Raw genomic sequence first — 13,221 nt, 5'->3', positions numbered from 1 at the left:
TCCAAATAATAAGTTTTTGAAGAAAAGAGAAAGGGTAAAGAGAATCTGGCGTTTGAATCAAAAATTTGAGCCGTGAAACTTTGATAGAAATCACTCACAGACCATGGACAAACTCTTGAAGTGTCTTAAACGAGATCTGGACCAGATCTCTTCGAGGTCTTTCCACAAAACCACATAATCGAGCAACCAGAGGAGATAGGAGACAAGTAGAGGCCTCATACAGCCATGGGAAGCCATAGATCGAGTAGGAATCACAAGGATTAGGGCTAGTTTTGGGTAGCGGCGATTAGGGTTAGGGGTTGGTCTCAGAGAGAACCAGAGAGGAGGAGATTCGAGGGAGGCTGTATGGAGGAAATGATTTAGGGTTAGGGGTTATTAGGAATAAAAAAGGAAAGTTTTAAACTGTATCGTTGATCTAAAGGATCAACGGCCATGATCTGATGGGATTTGGGTCAGGTAAGTGTCTTCAGGTTTGGGATGGGTGGTTTTTGGGCCTGGTTTAATTGAATTGGGGTTGAAATTGGGCTAGGTAATTAGGCTAGATTCGAAAATAAGAGGGCTATTTGTTAAATACTCATTTAATTGGTAAAATAATTTTTAAAAATAACTAATTGGTTGAAAAAAATAATTTTTATGCCTGAAAATATTTTAAAATAATTACTTAATATTTACAAAATATAAAAAGCTATTTTCTGGTAATATAATGTAATAATGCATGCATAAGCTATAATTGCAAAGTAATTACAATTGCATCCTAAAAATACAAATGTGGCTATTTGTGCAATAATTGAAACTTAGTACAAATGAAAATGATAAAACTAAGCCCCAAAAATTATTATAAAACTATTTGTGATGCAATTAGTGATTGTTTTATAAATAACATGTTGGGATAAATTAATAAAAATATTTTAAAAATGCAGGAATTGCATTGAAAATACTAATTGATGCCAAGGAACGGTTTTGAAAATATTATGGGAATAATTAGGTATCAACAACTGCTCCTCTTTACCCGGGAAGGATGAAAGAGTTTTCGGGTAAAGAAATGATGGCCAATTTTGACCGGATGGGATATTTTTAAAGATAGAGGCTAAACTTTGGTCTTTGAGCTGCCTACATATCCCTGGTTTTACAGAATCAGGCCATGTGTAGTTTCGGATTCATTAGCGGAATATACTAATGAAGTCATTACAAGAATGGACATGAGATTTCAGAATGGTGGTTATGGTGAACGGTCAGATTTGAGATAGCGAAGGAACTGGATCGAGGTCGCTCCTACCGGGATAGCAGTTGCTTACAGTCACCTGCAGATAAAGAGATGCTACAAACATGTAATTGTGCAAAAAATTTAAACATGATGCAGATTCCCTTTGGACCATGAAAGTTGTCTTCGAACGGTTAAGGATGACGTCCTCAGACCATGATGTCTTGGGCCATGAATTGTTCGTTGAGGGATTCGAAGGCCATGAAATGATGTTATGGGGCCATGAAGATGGTGCCTCTGAACCATGACGCATTTGAATAATGATATGCAGATTTGAGAGATCCTCAGGCCATGGCATGGTATCTTTCGGCTATAAGGATGATGCCTTTTAGACTATGACGCCTTTGGATAGATTGGCGATATTTCAGCCCATGGGATGCAATAATATGATGTTAACAAGAGAAGACTTAGTCTTGTGAAATGAAGGGCAGAGCCTATCCCGATTGAAAAGCAAATAGATAGTACCGGAATAGAGCAATATTTATGCAAGGAGGGACAGTGCTTAGTCCCATGCAAATGTGGAGGGAGGGATTAGCCTCATACAAATATGGAGGCAGAGATTAGCCTCATGTGAATGTGGAGGCAGGGATTAGTCTCATAAAAATATGGAGGCAGTGATTAGCCTCATGCAAATATGGAGGCGGGGATCAGCCTCACGTAAATGTGGAGGCAGGGATTAGCCTCACGGAGATATGGAGGCCCCTCATGCAAATATGGAGACAGGTATTAGCCTCACGTAATATGGAGGCAGGGATTAACCTCATGCAAATATGGAGGCAGGGATAAGCCTCATACAGATATGGAGGCAAGGATTAGCCTCATGCAAATATGGAGGCAGGGATTAGCCTCATGCAGGTATGGAGGCAGGGAATAGCCTTATGAAGATATGGAGGCATGAATTAGCCTCATGAAGATAGAGAGGCAGGGATTAGCCTCATGCAATCATGGAGTTAGAGATTAGCCTCATGCAAATATGGAGGCAGGTATTAGCCTCATGTGGATGTGGAGGCAGGGATTAGCCTCATACAGGTGTAGAGGCAGGGATTAGCCTCATGCAAATATGGAGGCAGGGATTAGCCTCATGTAGATGTGGAGGCAAGGATTAGTCTGATGAATGTTGCAGATTCAGGATATGCATAAGGAAAGTGGCAGAATCCTAACCGGTTTGCCTACTGATTTTATAGCCTTTTAAGCTTGGATAATTTCACATATAAACAGAACTGGTTTCATAGTTATTTAACACCCTAAGGCTTGCCTAAGTGTATATATGCAGTCACAATTCTGGGAAAACATTTTGAAGTCCTTTATCCTATAGGCATGCTTTCTAGTGATATTAATTAACACAACGTTGAAGACTATTAAAGAAACGAGTAGGATAATTGATTAAACTAATTCAGAACCTACAGGCGTGAGTTCTAATTAAACTGATTTTATATCCTATGAGTTCTAATTAAAACTGATTTTAGATCCTATAGGCATGCTTTCTGTAATTAAAGCTGATTTTAGATCCTATAGGCATGATTTCTAAAGAGAGAAATTTGAATATATGCCTTAATGGAAACTGAACCTTAGTTATTTTACTCCCTATAGGCATGGTGTCTCATCATGTATAGTAAAGAAGGCAGAACTTATTTGACCAAAGCAAAACCCTATAGGCATATTATCTAACAAAACACATTTTGAACTAAAATGAACCTTATAGGCATGCTATCTAACAAACTTTACCCACAGTACCATACAACTACCCTCCCTTTTCACTTGTCATCCCAATATTCTTCTACAATTAATTATTACTGACCAATGAAAAAATTACATAAGTAGAATATACATTAAGCTATAGGGAGCCTGAAGTAGGCCCAAAGCAAATCCTGGCATACCAGGCCTTCACTAGTCTCAAATGCACAAGGTTCATTGCCATATTTGTGTCCAGGTGTGTTAGAGTTCTCTAAGGACCTCAAGGATTCCGGACAGTGCTCACACCCAGACTTTCTCAAATAAAGACTGATCATGTGCAGTGTGGAAGAGCCAGCCCTGATATGCCAGAGTTCAGAGAGATCTCAAGGGACCTTTTAGCAGTACACATACCAGAGTGGCAGGACTTAATAATATAAGAATAAGTGAGAGTGCTTGACATGATTTGAAGGAGTTTTTGTAAACAGTATGGAGAGGATTCTTAGAAGTGAAACCCAGTACTAATTTTGGAGGTAAAAACAACTTGGGAAAAGTATGAAATTTTTTTTAAGTCAAACACAAATCACAGAACAACCATTATTGAGAAACACTTGGCAATCAGGTTCCACACAAGGAGAGAGGGGTTGGGGACACATAGAATACACCTTAGTGCATAGTGGATCACATAAAAAATAGGGTGCATAGAGTTCTCATGAGGTTCTACAGAACTAATAGGTTAGATATAATGTAGGTCATTGCAGCATAGAGCAAGGATCATAGTAAAGCTACATTGAAAACACACGAACACTGGACATAACCAACTACACAACTTAGAGTTGCCTGAAAGACTTGATGACTTAGCATGAGCAAAACAGAATGGACAAGAACCTGAATGGACAGGCTAGACAATTATCAACAAGTAGACATAGTATAGGCATGCTGAACAAAACAAGATTTAGACATACTAAATAAACAATAGACATGGCAAGCATAATTTAGGCATGCTAATCACATATGGATCCAGGCAAAATTTAGGCATGTTAGATAAACAGTAGACAGGCAAGTAAGTAAACATGCTAATCACATATTGAATAAGGTGTATTAGGCATGCTAGATAAGCAGTAAAAAGAAGCAGGAATGAATTCAGGTCTGATGAACTAAGGTAGTAAATAAATACATAGGTTTAGATTCTAAAATTTAATTAGAGGCATACCAGTTAGGGAAAGAAACACAAGATGTAAGATAGGTGCTGTGCAATTTCTAACCTTGGCTTACAGCCGGCTAGACTGGTGCAGATCACAAGTAGCAGGAAGAACAGAGAACTTTTTTAGAGTGTAAGAGTAGTTGATGAACTAATGTCTATGTTGAAAGAGCAGAATGATAGTATATATATAGAACTTTAGGGAGTACAACAAATAAGGTAAAGAATCATAGTTCAATCAATTAGGAGCAATTAATCAATCACAGAGTCAAATTCATATAAAAAAATCCGGAGTAGACCCCTTAATTGGGGGGGGGGGGGCAATTAATTAACGGTCAGAACTGGGGCTCAAGTAAGGCAATAAATCAACACCAAATCATATAAGGAGTCCATCAAATCCCCAAGACTAAAAACTAATTAAGGCAAGGGGTAATTAGTCACAATAGAGAAACAAGTAGAAAATCCCGAAAAATACTCATTTTAACCAAGAAAGAATCATTCAAATTCCCTAAATAGAAATCAATTAAGCGACAAAATCCCCAAGAATACTGGATTTAACAGGAAAATCACTCAAAACCCTAAATAGAGTCAGTTAATATGACTAGCTCACAGAAAGAAACATAATAGAAGAAATCAGTGTTACCATCAGAACATCCAGGGCTCATACATACGAAAGTTAACCAAACACGTAAAGAGATGAACATATTAAACATTGAAAGTAGAAAAAACCTCTTGAAGAGGAGTCTATTAAGAACTCTAATTTGAAAACACTTAAAGAAGGAAACAACCATGGAAAACTTGAAAGCATATCAACACACAGAGATTCGAACAACTGAAGTTGTAGAATTCAAAATCTAAAGTAGCGTAGTGCTTAAAAATTGGTTAGTAGTAAAGAAGTAAAAGAATTTAAAAGAATAGCCATGGAAGTTTGAAAATACTTTAGATACCTAGAGGTTCAACCAACAAACAACAAGGAAACAGACCCTAATATAACAAAAATGTTCCAAAATCGATTAATCCGTAAAGAAATGAAGGAGCCTTAAGGAAAAAGCACTGATGAACTCAAATCGCTCCAGATCTACAAGGATCTGGACGGATTCAAGTCCAAATGCTATGTTTTTGAAGAAAAGAGAAAGGGTGAAGAGAATATGACCTTTGAATCAAAGATTTGAGTCGTGAAACTTTGATAAAAATCACTCACAAACCATGGACATACTCTTGAAGAGTCTTAAACGAGATCTGGACCAGATCTCTTCGAGATCCTTCCACAAAACCACATAATCGAGCATCCAGGGGAGATATGAGACATGTAGAGGCCTCGTACAGCCATGGGAAGCCATAGATCGAGTAGGAATCACAGGGATTAGGGCTGGTTTTGGGTGGCGGCGATTAGGGTTAAGGGTTGGTCTTAGGGAGAACCAGAGAGGAGGGGATTCGAGGGCGGCTGTATGGAGGAAATGATTTAGGGTTAGGGGTTATTAGGAATAAAAAGGAAAGTTATAAGGTGGACCGTTGATCTAAAGGATCAACGGCCACGATTTGATGGGGTTTTGGGTCGGGTAGGTGTCTCCAGGTTTGGGCTGGGTGATTTTTGGGCCTGGTTTAATTGAATTGGGGTTGAAATTAGGCTAGGTAATTAGGCTAGATCCGAAAATTAGAGGGCCTTTTGTTAAATACCCATTTAATTGATAAAATAATTTTTAAAAATAAATAATAGGCTATAAAAAATGATTTTCATGCCTAGAAATATTTTAAAATAAATTAATTAATATTTTAAAAATATAAAAAGCTATTTTCTGGTAATATAATGTAATAATGGATTCACAGGCTATAATTGCAAAGTAATTGTAATTACATCCTAAAAATACAAATATGGCTATTTGTGCAATAATGAAACTTAGTACAAATGCAAATGATAAAACTAAGCGCCAAAAATTATTATAAAACTATTTGTGATGCAATCACTGATTGTTTCATAAATAACATGCTGGAAAAAATTAATAAAAATATTTTAAAAATGCAGGAATTGTATGAAAAATACTAATTGATGCCAAGGCCCAATTTTGAAAATATTATGGGAAAATTGGGTGTCAACACAAATCGGTAGCTATCTTAGACAAGCGAGAAATTCCCAAAAGGAACGTGGTTAAAGCTGACCAGGTCTACAAGAATAGTACAAGTGTGTACCGTGGCATTAAATAGTTGTACCAGCTGCATATCTTTATAATAAATGCATATATACTATGTTGGGATCCCTCCCCCCCCCATATAAAGGGGGACCCTTGTCATTTTGTAAAGATACATGATATTCAATACAAGAACAAGAACATTCTCTGCTCCCTAACTTAATCATTCTCCATTGTCTTTTCTTTGATTTATTGCTTACATTTATTGTGTTTTGTTGATTGTTCTTCATTTATTATTCATCGTTGATCATAAAGAGCCACTATTGAGGCCATTGAGACTGTTAGTCCTTCATTGATTATCCCTAGTCAAGCCCGTCTAGCTCAACCTCGAGGCCCAGCTTAGGCCAGTCCGAGACTCCGGTTCGCAACCATTCAGTTTGGAAAACAACACTACCTCTTACTCTTACTTTACTTTCCTAGCTCACACTTAGCATCTATCTCTAAACAACTAGCATTAAAATAAATCATGTATTTTTAGAATCACAAAATCAAATATAATTGTAATTACTATTTTCAAGGTAAACAGAACGGTTTTGTTCTAGCCAAGAAAATACTCAAAGCGGGATATTTTTGGATGACTATGGAAACAAATTGCATCTGGTATGTCCAGAATTGCTAGATACATGCAGATATGATACGAGTGCCACCGAACGAACTCAATACCACAAGTGAACCTTGGCCTTTTGCTGCCCGGGGAATGGATGGCATTGGTCCGATCGAACCCATTGCTTCAAATGGACACAAGTTCATTTTAGTGGACATCGATTACTTCACAAATTGAGTAGAGGTTGCATCCTACAAAGCTGTAACCAAGAAAGTTGTCGCGGATTTTGTCAGAGATCATACTGTTTGCCGATTGGGGTTCCCAAGTCTATCACCACTGATAATGCCGCCAATCTCAAAAGTGATCTGATGAAAGCCATGTGTGAAACATTCAAAATCAAGCACAAAAACTACACAGCATACAAGCCTCAAATGAACGGAGCCGTGGAAGCTACCAACAAGAACATCAGGAAGATACTAAGAAAAATGGTAGAAAATCACAAGCAATGGCATGAGAAGTTACCATTTGGCTTATTGGGATACCGTACCACAATCCATACATCAATTGGGCAACTCCCTATTTGCTGGTTTACGGTACCGAAGCTGTCATTCCCTCTCGAGGTACAAATTTCTTCTTTATGGATTATACAAGAAGCTGAAATCAGTGATGCAGAATGGATAAAGAGCCACTATTAGAAATTAGCCCTCATAGATAGAAAAAGGATGAGTGCAGTGTGTCATGGTCAGCTTTCCAGATCTTTCAACAATAGGGTCAAACCAAGACAATTCACTCCGGGGCAGCTGGTACTGAAGCGAATCTTCCCACATGAAGTGAAGCCAAAGGAAATTTTCACCCAATTGGCAAGGTCCCTACATGGTTCACAGGGTACTAATAGGAGGAGGACTCATACTTGTAGAAATGGACGGAGAAGTTTGGCCAAAACCTATCAATTCATATGCAGTCAAGAGATACTATGTTTGGATTGTTTACATTTCTTCATCTGATGTAACTGAACTACGGTTGACCTGATTCCCGATTAAGAGGGGATACATAGGAAGCCTTATGGGTTCGATCACATCTTAATAAAATCTTCATTCTCCCAGAACCAGAAACTGGGGCATAATTTTGAGGAGGACCCTCAAAATTCTAACGCAAAGAAGCCACAATGTCTCTAAAAGTGTCGTAGTCATTAGTTCATCTAATTTACTTGATATTATATACCACTATGTTTTCTAAAATAACTCTACTTCATCAAATAAGTGCATATTTTTTGAAAACTTTATTTCTATGCAAGCCAGGTGTTACCTAGGGTAACTCGAACAGGATCTCCATAGCAAAGCAAAGCAAAACATGCAGACAAAGGTACGGACCATCCTCCTCCGCAAAACTCACGATTTTTCTTTGAATGCCAGAACAAGGAATAACCACAAATACGTGAGCCATAAAATCATTACCTTCATAACAACCAGACCGTCAAACGCAAATATATCTCCAGCTAAGAAATATTCTGCTCCTATTTGCTATTTGCCCATTGTATGAGACTAAGCATTGTCTCCTCATTTTGCATGAGGCTAAACCCTGCCTCCTTATTTGCATAAGGCGAAGCATTGCCTTCCATTACATGAGACTAAGCACTGTCTCCTCCTTTAGCATAAGGCTAAGCCTTTCCTCCCTATTTGCATAAGGCTAAGCATTGCTCTCTATTGCATGAGACTAAGCACTGTCTCCTCCTTTTGCATGAGGCTAAGCCCTGCCTTCCTATTTGCGTAAAGCTAAGAATTGCCTTCCATTGCATGAGACTAAGCACTATCTCCTCCTTTTGCATGAGGCTAAGCCCTGCCCCCTATTTGCATAAGGCTAAGCATTGCCTTCCATTGCATGAGACTAAGCACTGTCTCCTCCTTTTGCATGAGGCTAAGCCCTGCCTCCTTATTTGCATAAGGCTAAGCTCTGCTTTCCTTGCATAAGACTAAGCATTGTCTCTCATGAGGCTAAGCGCTGTCTCCCCATTTGCTTAAGGCTAAGCTTTGCCTTATATTGCATGAGACTAAGCACTGACTCCCCCCTTCTGCATGAGGCTAAGACCAGCCTCCCTATTTGCATAAGGCTAAGCTCTGCCTTTCCTTGCATGAGACTAAGCACTATCTCCCATGAGGCTAAGCATTGCCTCCCCATTTGCATAAGTCTAAGCATTGCCTTCTATTTGCATGAGACTAAGCCCTGTCTCAAATCTTGCACGAGGCTATGCCCTACCTCCCTATCTACATAAGGCTGGCCTTCCATTGCATGAGACTAAGCTATTTCTCCTCTTCCTGCGTAAGGCTAAGCTCTGTCTTTCCTTGTCTAATGCCGAATGCTACTCTACTTGAAATCTAGCACTATTTTTACCTTCTCCGGGACTAAGCTCTGTCCCGATCCTGTACAAGTCTAAGCTCTATCTTGTTTTTCTCATATGCATCACCATGTCTCTGTCCAAAGGCGTCATAGCCCGAAGGCATCATCCTCATAGCCTGAAGACACCATGTCATGGCCTGAGGATCTCTCAATATCGCACATCATCATTCAAAGACATCATGGTTCGGAGGCACCATTCTTATGGCGTGAGAACATCATTTCATGGACCGTGAATCCCATATCTTATGATTCATGGCCCGGGACGTCATGGTCTAAGTACATCATCCTCACTGTCCAAAGACAACCCTCAAGGTCCAAAGGAAATTTGCATGATGTTTAAATTCTCGCAATAAACCATATATATTTGCATGCATCGTGTCTTAAGTTTTGCAGGTAATTCATAAGTGAACCGTTCTTTAAATAGGAGCAACCTTCGCTCCGGTTTACACTAATACCATTTACAACCTGCCATTATTTCAAACGTAACTGACTCCCATCAATTACTCGCCTTTACTCTATGAACGATCAGACATCTACCCTGTGATACATCCGTTATACTTCATATTCACATTCATAACTCAGCATAAATCCATCTTACTATCCTTCCCAAAAGAACCCATTCCAAAATATACGACTATTCCTATAACAATTCCATCGGTTTCATTCACCGTTGGGTCCAAAACTACACACAACATGATCCTTGTAAAACCAGGGATATGTAGGCAGCTTAGAGACCATGGTACGACTTATATTTTTCAAAACACCCCATTCGGTCAAAATGGGTCATCATTTCTTTACTCGACAACTCTTTCATCCTTCCCGGGTAAAGAGGGGCAGTTGTTGATACCTAATTTTTCCCTTACATATTACAAATATGCATATATACTATTAAAATATTGCATGAGCATCATCAAGTATTTTTCCTAAATTTTCCGTATTTTTAAAAGATTTTTTAATTAATTTATTCCCATATTTATTGTATAAATAATTATTAATTGCATCACAAATAATTTTATAATGATTTATAAATTTTTTCATCATTTATATCCATATTAAGATTTAGATATTTTTATATATGCTTATTTTTCTTCCTTAGGCTAAAATTCCATATTTTGCAATAATAGCCCATATATATGCATAATTACATTATTTACACAAAAAATAACTTTTTATATTTTTATAATGTTAAGTAATTATTTTAAATTATTTTCATGCACAAGTGATATTTTTTTATTTATTAATTATTTTTTATACATTACTTATTTGTTAAATTGGGTATTTAAAATATAGCCCCCTAAAACCCCAATTTCTGACCTAGCCCAATTACCTACACTACCCAATACACCAGCCCACATCAAATACCCAATACCTAGACCCATACCTGTTTAAAACCCCGACCCAATCCCTTGTCTAAATCACAGCCGTTGATCTCTGAAGATCAACGGCTCATATCACCTCAACCCCTTTTAATTTACCTATCCCAAACCCTAACCCTCATAATCCCAAACCCGCTGCCCGCATATTCTCTTGTCTCTCATCCCTTCTCCTATCAAACCCTAGCATCTTCACCTGTTACCCCCTCTGATTCTGCCCCAAAATAGAATCAATCAATGATTCCCTTACGTTATTGAGCCTTTCTTGCTACTGGCCACTTATTTATGGTATTACATAATTGCTTGCAGAACATGGCAAGCAGATCTCTCCTATTGTAAATCAAATCTGGTTTAGATCTTTGCTCATTTCCATCTATGTTCATTCTCAGTCTCCTTATGGCGTGAATCTCTGAGATTTTTCTTTATTCTTTATTTACCCTAAAGCTAGGGTTTAGATCTTTTAAGATCTGTTTAGATTTTGTTCTTATTTTTTGTTAAAAATCTTATTTATATTTTCGCATGTCTATATATGAATGTTTTTGCGATTTTTCGTCAAAAGTTTTCTGCCTAATTTACCCGCCCTAAAATTAGGGCCCAAATCTTTTCAAAGAGCTATTATGGTTATGTTTTTTATTAAGTACCTTCTTTGATATCCGTCTATGTGCATTTTTAGTGATTTTCGTTAAAATTTTCTGACTAATCTAATTAGCCATAAAATTAGGGCTCAGATCTTTTAAGATCTGTTCTGGCTCTATTTTTGGTTGAATATCTTCTCTAATGTTCTGTATACATGTCTATGTGCATACTATTATGATTCTACTCGCCCAGAATTAGGGCTCAGATCTTTTCTAAGCTGTTATGATTCCTTAATTCTGTCACGACCCGTGATTTTCCACCTTCGGGAGTCGTGATGACACCTACTAGTAAAAGCTACGCAAGCCGACAATTACGGATTTTATTATCCTTTTCCCTTATCTTTTAACAATTTCACAAGTTATCACATGATCAACAACCGAATAAAAAGTGCGGAAGATGAAATTCAACAATTTAACTAAATATTAGTACGAAATCCAAAATACAACTCTACCCAGAACTGGTGTCACAATGTCACGGACTATCTAAGAATACTACAAATAGGTTTTAAACAAATAAAAATACATGTATGTCTCTAAAATAAGTAAGAACAGAAGGAAATAGGATAAAAGGGGATGCCAAGGCCTGCGGACGTCTGCAGGACTACCTCGAGTCTCCGTTGGACTGAAGGCAGCAACCTCACTATGATCCAAATGCTCCAGCACAAGGATCTGCACACAGTGCAAAGTGTAATATCAGCACAACCGACCCCATGTGTTGGTAAGTGTCGAGCCTAACCTCGGGGAAGTAGTGACGAGTCTAGGACAAGACTACCAAATAAACATGTGCAATTAAATCATATACGGCAAATAATGATAACAGAAACTAGTAGTTAAAGATGGGAAGGGGGAACATGATGCGGGGAATATCAAGTACTAACAGAACTTCAGTAGAGAAGCATAAAGAATACCATAATTTCATATCAACAAGAATAAGGAAAACAGTAACAAGTGCAGGACATCACCCTTCGTGCTTTTACTCTCGTTCTCACTATAAGAATCAATATTCGTTTTTTATTATTTCTTGTTGCGGCGTGCAACCCGATCCCAATCATATAATACTGTTGCAGCGTGCAACCCGATCCTTATTATATTGTCACATCTCCTTTTTACCACCCGAGGGTATATAAAGGAGTTTTTCCAATTAAAGTGACATTATTCGAAATGAGATTGTTTATTTAATTTCTAGAGTCGCCACTTGGGATAGTTTATTTGGTGTCCCAAGTCACCGGTTTATTTTAAAATCCCAAATTAAGGAAATTTCAACTTAATTTAAAAGTCTGCGAACCAGAAATTCTATGTAAGGAATTCTGTTAACCCGGAAGAAGGTTTTAGGCATTTCGGGGTTCCGTGGTTCTAGCACAGTCGCTTAAACCGTTAATAATTGGCCTATTATCTGATTAACTACATGTTTTAAGTCTATTGTGCATGTTAAACTTTTTAAACTTCTTTTAATTATTTTATGGAATTAATCTGGAATAAGATACGATTGTTGTACACTTGTTTGTTTGATACACATTGCAAATCGCGTCATGGGAACCATACCCACGATCTAGAACACGTTTAATTTATTTAAAATTATTAGTTGTTATGGCCGGGTCACATAAATGTACCCCCGAATTTTTGAAATTTAGGTATCACAAATACGTCATGGGAACCGTATCCGTAGTCGTAATGAATTTATTATAAACGCGCCTAAAGCAACTACGAAGATTGAACTTTTAATAGCAGCATTTGTGAGGGCCATGGATGATTTAATTTGTTTACGGCACACCTCAAACTTTTCTATAAGGATTAGTCTCTTAATCTAATTTATGTGGGCCATGAATTATAGGTTTTAAGCATGGTACACCTCAAATTATTTTAAAGAAAGGGTTATATATTTAAAAAGCAAACTGAAGGTGCTCCTATTTTAATCTAATTTAAAATCAGTTATCACAACCACGTCACGGGAACCGT

The sequence above is a fragment of the Nicotiana tabacum genome, chromosome 8, assembly GCF_000715075.1.
Source record: "Nicotiana tabacum cultivar K326 chromosome 8, ASM71507v2, whole genome shotgun sequence".
NCBI lineage: Eukaryota > Viridiplantae > Streptophyta > Magnoliopsida > Solanales > Solanaceae > Nicotiana > Nicotiana tabacum.
This window is presented reverse-complemented; position numbering follows the sequence as displayed.